Below are 9,426 nucleotides of genomic sequence, written 5' to 3' on the forward strand. Positions count from 1 at the left end.
TTGATATGGTTTGAACGCTTAGTCTCTCGACCGAATAATATCCAAAGATTGGTCAAAAACATTTATTCTTTCACCGTCAATTGGGCCGTTTTTTTTACAAGGAGGGGTAAGTTTTTTCGTCGACATTTTTGCAAGTCATTCAAGTCTCGCGTGAACGATGTCGGATAAAATAGGTTATTTCGAACTCGCATGACGTCACAACCGCGGTGGGCGCATCGATAAGATCGTTTGGGTTTTATTTTTCACCTCCTTTTCTTCTTGCGTGTTTCGGGTTCGAGCCTGCCTATTATTACTCATTTTTTTGCGCTCGCGCGGGTACTCGCTAATATTTTTAGCCGTTTTAATTCATTTAGGGGGAGGGGCTTTTGTTGCTCAACCAACCCCCTTACACACATGTCGACACATCCGGGCAACGCCGGGCACCGAAGATAGTGCAGTATAAAGGAAGGAAGAATAAAAATGACGTCACTATCACTACGAGTTTGCAAGAATGTTCGATGGAGAATCTATTTCGTCCACGATTGATTGCTGTTCAATCAGTGTTGTAAATAAGTCATACGTTTGCGAGAGAATAGCAGTTCCACAGCTGAGAACACAAAGCGGTTTAAAATCAACAAATTTACAGAAACAATTAAGTGTGGAAGTAAAGTATCATTACTGTTGTACTAAATGACGTTTTGTTGTGTTTTTTTTACATAGGCATGACCACTTATCAATTCTCAGAGACCACTCGAGGATAAGGGTTAAGAGTGCACAGTAGTCAATTGGACAGTATAATAATCGTTAGTAATGGAAATTCGGTAAATTTGTTAATGTAAGTGGAACGGTTCATCAAGAACTTGTTTACGTTGGACTTGAAGACAACCATATTGTAGTCAGCTGAAAAGCAGGAAAACGGAAGACGATCCCATAGGCGTGCAGTTCTAAGAAAGAAGCTTTATTCATGGAATCTACGTTTAGGTTTAGGCCCACGTCACGGTCTTAGATGTGCCACTGCATAGATGGTAGTGTCATCAGCATAAATGTCTACGAATGATGTAAGGATGTGATCTGGATTTATCGTTGTGATATTCCTATTAACTTGCCTCCTCATAAAGGCAAAGTCAGACACAAGGTCAGTTTTGTTTTGATTTTTATGAAAAAATCCAGTTTCCCAAAAAGGGACATTCTGCGTTAGAACAAAAATTTGTTTAAGTCTTGAAGGATTATATATTGACCGTTGACCGAGGTCAGGATGAACTAAGTGCAGTATCAAAACAAATACTATACTCTGTAAAATTCTTTTCTAAAAGATACAAAAATAAATTAGGCACTAGGCCATTAAAAGGAGTTAGGGAAAGGAGAGTTTAAGGCCATCCTTCTGACTGTACCTTACATACGGCACAATCACCTTGACACACCAGATCACCGAAGTTAAGCAACGTCGACCCTGGCCAGTACCAGATGGGTGACCATTTGGGAAGGCGAGGCGCTGTATGTACCGCGAGGTAAAATGCCAGGTTGAGAAACTGGCACGGTCTATCCTTCTTTCAGATGTACATAGGCCTCTCTTAAGATGCGGTAGGCAACCCATCTAGTGACGGCGTTGCGATAAAAAAAATTCCCCTGATAGCCCTGGCGAAGCATCAAGTATTCAGCTACGAACAAAATTTGAATTACATTACAAAAACTCGCGTAAAGAGTTCAATCTCGGCTGAGGGGGGGGGGGTTACGTACCTTATATGCCTATCATTTTCCCAACTAAAATTTTCAATCGGCATAAATACTCCATGGATCGTCCTACGTAAGATTCCCAAATCAATATGCTTTTGGAAAAGTAAATAAATATAAACATACGTAAATAAATTGTTTTTATTAAAATAACTAGCAAGGTGACCTAACGTTGCCCGGGGTTGAACAACGAATATTTAAAACTATCATATTTTTATTGTCATCAACATCGGAGAAATCGTCAATTTTTCAATCAAATCAATTGATTGCTTGCTCTAATTGGGGACCCGTCGCAGTGCATCTGGAGGAAGCTTCATATGTCTCCTCGCAGTGACTAAGCTCACAATACATTGCAGGCTACATTGCACTGTAGAGAACCTAGTGTTGATTTTATAAAATTATCTTTATATATAACGGCTTGAATTAAAGTTTAAAATGTAAAAAGTTTAAAAGTATCATATTTCAATTGTGCTATAAACAGAAACATTCATTTCGAACACGCCCCTGTCATATTAAAGAAGCTACTTTTCATTTTATATGTCTGGCATTACTGATTGTCCGGTGATATGCTTGAATTTTAATTTAAAATGAAAAATAAAGTATTATTTTGCAGTTTTGTTTTAAACAGAAACATTCATCTCGGACTCGCGCCTGTCATATCAAAGATCCTCGTTGATTTTATATGTTGGACCGTTCTGCTTGTGTTGTAATAAAAGTCAACTGCACTTGTGATGTTAGGCTGTGTAAGACGTTAACTTTGGTCAAAATCGCCTGTTCCTGTTTCTGATCGGACTTTGTCGATTATCAATTATCTATATTATCGTAGACATTCCGACACAAAACCTATCTAAGAACACTGTCAGGCACATAAAGTAATTTTCTGTGAAATTTCATAAAAATCGACCTAACCGTTTCGAGTCCATAAGGAGTGAACTCACAGAAACACAGACACAAAGTTCCATTTTATACAGGATGCAATGATAAATTTGTCACTCTAGAAAAGATGACTTGATTCCATTTCCGTTTGATGAAAACCGGGGTTTTTTTCTTTTTTCTTTTTTTTTGTTTTGTTTTTGTTTTTTGTGGATTATCTACTAGTTGGCCAGTTGTGTACAAATCCCAAAAGTGATAGGAGCCTTCTTTCATGTCTGAAAGTGAAACAATGTTCAGCGAGATGCGCCGCTGTGCAACTCATGCTCTCTACCGATCCAAATTATGACCACATAACCATTGCCAGCACCGTCAAAACGCTAATCTGGACGGTTCAGCGTTTGGGGACATAGCTCAATGAAGTTTCCGGGCACGGTTATGGTCTTTGGTGTGTTTTCAAGTGAGGCCTACATCCTGTCACCTCACATCTTCGGGGTAGGTTTGAAAGTCAACACAAAAATGTACCTGTATGTGCTGAAGAGTGTGGTGATCCTCTGGTGCAATCAGGTTGCCGCTGAGTAAAGCAGCAGGACTTGACGCCGGCCCACAAGTCCAAAAAGAGCCAGGCTTGGCTTCATAATTTGTGCTATAACTGTGCACCCTTATCTCACTGTCTCCCTCCTCGTTTAACTACTTCGTTTGATAATACGTCGAGAACATCACTAGCATGACCTCACACAACACTAAAGCCGGACTGATCGCGGCGCTGTCATCTACCGAGTATTCGCCGAGCTCCCGCTGAGACTTCTGGAAAAAGCATGCTGCCAGTTCTGGACTAGTATCGAAGCGGTGATTGAGGCTACATTGATTAGATGTCAGCTCTACTACATAATCAAATTACTACAACTGTTTGTTTCAAGAAAAGTTTTAAAATAGAGCTGCAGAGTTGTTTTGTTTAGGCGACAAATTTATCGTTTCACACCATACATAATTGTACATAATAGATTTCATTGGCGCGAGGTTGACGCTCTGTTCCTAGTCAGAAGTTTAGCGTAGATTAAGATTAATGGTGATCAAGAGAATTAACCTTAACATTGGCTGAGTAAGAAATGTATTTTTACAATAAAAATTCAATAGTTAAAAGACTTAAAACGAATGTTAGAAATCATCTACGACCAAAGAAATGTGTTAAGATTCATATCAGCGCAACATTCAACAGAAGTTTTGTTTTATGAAAATCGACCGAGACAAAGCATGAAACCACTTGATGTAAATTACTAAAACCACTATTCCAAGGCGAACAACTAGCCAACGTTGACTATAGATAGATATATTCGAACTCAGAAAATATCCATTCCCCCCCCCTTTTACGATTCCGAATTTTTTAGATGAAGATTTATTATTCGTGTTATTTCTATTTTTGCGAACACTGTTCTCATCTTTAGTATCATTTTCACAACGTTTCGGTCGATATAACCTCCGACTTTCTTCAGGTGTATTTTGTCAAACTTGGTAGTCTTTCTGGTGAATTCGGGAATCATTCTGTCAGAACTCGGAAATTTGCATGGAATTTCGGATGGAACCATTTATTTACTTCACGGGGGGTAGCATGTTCTCGTTTCGTCAGCCATGACTGGACTGAAGACCAATGGAATTCGCAGTTGTATTTTTCGCTCGCCCAACACTGAAGATTGAACCTTCAACCTTCCAGAAAAGCTCACTTTACAAATGAATTTTTTTCCAAGTACTCTAACGACTGCGCCATTTGTGAGAAAAGATTCCCGAGTTCGACAAAATACACCTGAAGAAGGAAGGAGGTTACCTCGACCGAAACGTTGCGAAAATGGCACTGAAGATTAGTCCGAAGAATCCAAAAAAATACATTCCACTTTGTTGAAAATATCGCACATGGAATTTGCAGATTAGAAGACAAAATAAGGAACGCAAGAATTACGAAACTGCTGAAAATAAACTCAACATCTACTTTCTAATTTCCCGAATAGAAATAGAAAGGAAAATGTAGAATACTCGCACAATATAAAAGATTGTTTAAAATCAAAAACATTGTTTAACTAATATTTTCTATTTAGTCGCGTGCAAGCGACTCCATAAGTCACTCGGTCGGTCTGTCCGTAACACTTTTGTGCTTGGCATTTTTGGTTAAGATCAAAGGCTTGTTGTTAATACCTGATGTTCTTAGCTTTTTAAGTTTTTCTTTGCCTTTTGGCCAAGATCACAGTGTAGTGTCTGTTCCGGCAGATACTGCAAGCAAAGACCAAATGTGGGGGCAATCCCACATAAGACCTTGGTCAATGTAGGGGCAACCCTTCATACCAATTGTCACTATCCAGCTCCCCTACTCCCCGGGGAGCTGGTCCCCATTTCCCCTTCACTCCTCACATTAAAAATCGGCCTTGTGCCTAATTTGCTCGGTGGGGGAGCAAATAAATACCCTTCTCTTGGCTATTTGGACAAGATCAAACTGTAGTATCTGTTCCGGCAGATTCTGCAAGAAAAGACCAAATGTAGGGATAATCCCACATATAAGGCCTTTGTCAATGTAGGGGTAAGCCTTCATACCAATTGTCACTATCCAGCTCCCCTACTCCCCAGGGAGTTGGTCCCCATTTCCCTTCACTCCTCACATTAAAAACCGGCCTTGTGCCTAATTTGCTCGGTGGGGGAGCAAATAAATATCCTTTTCTTGGCCTTTTGGCCAAGATCAAAGTGTAGTATCTGTTCTTACTATATGCTGTACTTATTGTGATTTAAAGTGGGGGATCACTTTTCTGTATTAATTTAATGTAAAATGATCACCCACTTTACAACCAGTCAGTTTCAAAGCCATTAAAGTCATTCTCCAGATTATTCAAGTTTTTTTTTTTTTTTTTGAAGGATTCCATTTATTTTTTAAGCATTCAAGTTATTCTTAAGGTCATTCAATTCATCCTTAAGTTCATTCTAAGTCATTTACTTTTTATTTATTTAAGTCATTTCAGCCCATTTTTCGGTCATTTTAGTTTATCTTTAAAAATTTCATGTCAATCCTACATTCACGCATTCATTCATTACACGAGAGCATGCGACTAGTGGCTATCGGCCTTGTTTTATTAGGAGAAACTTTATCAAATAGATTAGAAAATTATCTTTATAATTTTTGTCCTCACGTATAAAGGCCCAATATGCGAGCCAGCGAGATGGAACTATGGTAAAGGTTTAAACTTCTTTCCAATGGGGTTCCGCTTTCGAATCTCGCTAGATTCAGCTACTCTGATGAGTCGCAGATATGAAACACGTCTCAGTGAATAATTATATTAAAAAAAAAACAAAAAAAACATGTATATGCCGCTCCCCATTTGGGGGTACCAAATTCATAAAGGGGAAAATTATTCCTAACTCACATTTAGGTTACGTATAAATAATTGAATTCGTTCAAATGTAACCCGCACAAAAAATAAATAAATAAATAACATATTGAGAAGTGGTACACGAATTACCATTAGCGTATAAGTGATGCTCTTTGTGTAAACAAATCGAGCTTAGGTATTTCGGACGATGTCAAAACATCGATAATTCACGACTCGCACATGCGGTCGTGTTGCAATGCTGGCTTGAGGTAGTCGGCTACCTAGCCGCACTAATGAGCTGTGAAACAGCGAAACAGTAGTGTATGTGGATGACTATATATATATATATATATATATATATATATATATATATATTACATTTCAAGATTCAAATATTTATTTTTCATGCTAAAATTTCGGTACATTTTTTTACAGATCCGTTTCGTTATGAAGAAACAGACGACTATTATTATGTTAATACAGTCTCTTTATATATATATATATATATATATATATATATATATATATATATATATATACATATATATATATAAATTTATAAAATATATATGGCGATTAAGCTACACTGAATATTCCGCGTTTCATCCACAGAATTCGCGCATAAGCCTGAAGAGTCCTAAAGTGGATAAAACGCGGAATATTCAGTGTAGCTTAATCGCCATATATATTATATAAATTACTAACTAGCTCTACCTACGTATTGAGCACTTTTGAAGTAAATACTTAAAGTTTACGCATAAATCTATACTTTCGTATAATAATTTTATGTGAGTAAATTAAGTAGTTATATATATATATATATATATATATATATATATATATATATATATATATATATATATACGTTTTATTTTTTATTACCGTATCTTTCTGTTAAGTTACATTATTGTTTCAGCTACCCGGCCGTTTTTTTTTTTTGGCCGTCTGTAGCTTCCTCAGACTTTTACAGCTGTAAAAGTCTGAGGAAGCTACAGACGGCCAAAAGCTGTAACAATAATGTAACTTAACAGAAAGATACGGTAATAAAAAATAAAACGCATATTTGCTCTACAACAGTATTGAGCACTTTCTTCAGTTTTTATTAATTACCATTTCCACTATATATATATATATATATATATATATATATATAGAGAGAGAGAGAGAGAGAGAGAGAGAGAGAGAGAGAGAGAGACCAGGGGGGAGGAAGACATAGTGAAAGAGAAATGCAGAGATACACAGACATATAGAAACGAGAGATACAGCAATAGAGGCAGATGAAAATGAAGGTTCATTTGTAGAGAGAGAGAGAGAGATATATATAGAAAGAGAGAGAGAGACTATGGGTTACTAGAGATAGGGAGGAAGTGGTGATTATCAAGCATAAAAACTCGAGAGGAAAGGGAAATATTGATGAAGAAATCATCAGAGGATGCTGAGAAAGGGGCAGTGGGAGTAGAAAATGTGGCAGGAATGCAGGTGAGAGGGTGGCGATGATGAAAGATGGTGCTTTCTAAGGCAAAACGGTAAAGATAGTTTAGAAGCAGCTGCCAAGCTGCCGAGTGAACGCACCATTCCAGCCTCTGCGTTAGGGAGGGAAAAGAGAAGACAGATGAAGTGAAAATAAGCGAACGGACGAATAAGTGCTCGGCGTAGATTATGAATGACGGAACCAAAATATGGAATCATTTCAGAGTGAGAAAGAGGAACGCTTCCCCTGTTTGTAGTTTGGGTAGAAATTCTTCGAGATGGTTAATAGAATGAGGTTACAACGTAGGAAAAGCTGCGACGATGGTGCACGGATATATATATATATATATATATATATATATATATATATATATATATATATATATATATATATATATATTAGCAGGGAGACCTGGCGTTGCCCAGGATTGAATGATGATCAACAAATGTTTCACATACCCATATATTTATTGTCTTCGAAATCGGTGAAATCACATATCTTTCCATCGAATCGATTGATTTCCTGCTCTAGTAAGAGACCCATCGCAGTGCTACAGGAGGAAGCTTCACATGCCTCCCCGCAATGGCTTCGTCCACATTAAATTGTAGTCTACATTGCACTGTAGAGAACATACTGTTGATTTTATAAAATTATTTCAGAAATATATAATGACTTGAAGTTTAAAATACAAACGTCAAGTATCATGCGTCAATTGTGCTCTAAACAAAAGCATTCATTTCGAACGTACCCCTGCTGTATCAAAGAATATACTGTTGATTTTATATGCCTGACCTTACTGCTTGTGCGGTGATAATTGCTTGAATTTAAGTTTAGAATGAAAAAGTCAAGTATCATGGTGCAATTGTGCTTCAAATAGAAGTACTCATTTCGAACGCGTCCTGTCATATTAAAGAATCTACTTTATATATATATATATATATATATATATATATATATATATATATATATATATATCGGGCCTTTTGGCTTGTGTTGTAATAAAACTCCTCAAATGCAATTGTGATGTTAGGCTGTGTAAGGTGTTAACTTTGGTCAAAATCGCTCGTTCCTGTTTTCATTGGAGTTTTTTGATTATCGATTGTCGATACTTATCGAAGACATTCCGATACAAAACATATGTAAGAACACTGCCAGGCACATAAAGAGCCATCGTGTGACATTTCATAAAAATCAACCCCCCCCCCCCGTTTTCGAGTCCATTAGAAATGAACTCATACAATAAGACACACACATACAAACTAAGTTTCTTTTTATATAATAGGAGATAGATAGAGATATACACTGGCAGGATGCCTGGCGTTGCCCGCTCATAAAACCTGCATAAAAATTATATTTTAATTCAGTCAGACTTCTTATTTATCATTATAGAGCAAATTCTGTTGATTATCATCCAATATATAGTGACTAGCATGGGTGCCCGGCGTTGCCCGGGTGTTTGAAGGTGTGTGTTGAGCAAAATAAATGTGGTAGTAGGCAGGCAGGCAGGCTCGAACCCGTACCGTAAAGGAGGAAAAGAACGTGAAAAATAAAAATAAAGCAAAGCGTGACGTATTTGCTGTTGCGTCCATCGCCAAACCAGAACTGACGTAAGTTTAAATTAAAGCTGGACAATCGAAAAGAGGGGATGACTTTCGAAAATATCGGCGAAAAAAGCGACCCCCATACATACATACATACATACATACATACATGATGATGATTGCAACGTCTTGCCAGACGAGTGCCACTCCCTCAGACATTTAAAATCCATGAGCCCAAATGCCTAAGGGAGTATCTGTACAAATATGATGTTACAGAGTCTTAGCTTTGTACGACAACTAAATCTCTCTCTCGGTTCAAAATGTTGAAATCCAGCAACAAGCAAGAGCAAGATAGCCAGCAAAAATTAAACTGCAGACCAGCTTAATGCGGGTACTGGTCTCCCGCTTTATGTTTTTTTAAATCAGAGATTTGCTTCTCCTAGAAAGGTTGCCTTCACCATGGCTTACGGGAGCCCTCTCCACCCCC

General features: G+C 37.6%; 1 pseudogene; it reads left to right on the plus strand.

The window, feature by feature from the left end:
- Window positions 1–5,275: 5,275 nt before the first annotated feature.
- LOC145249123 (U2 spliceosomal RNA) lies at window positions 5,276–5,406 on the plus strand (annotated as a pseudogene).
- Window positions 5,407–9,426: the final 4,020 nt, after the last annotated feature.

This window comes from Euprymna scolopes, chromosome 27 (assembly GCF_053919585.1).
Source record: "Euprymna scolopes isolate OS-2025 chromosome 27, ASM5391958v1, whole genome shotgun sequence".
Classification (NCBI taxonomy): Eukaryota; Metazoa; Mollusca; class Cephalopoda; order Sepiida; family Sepiolidae; genus Euprymna; species Euprymna scolopes.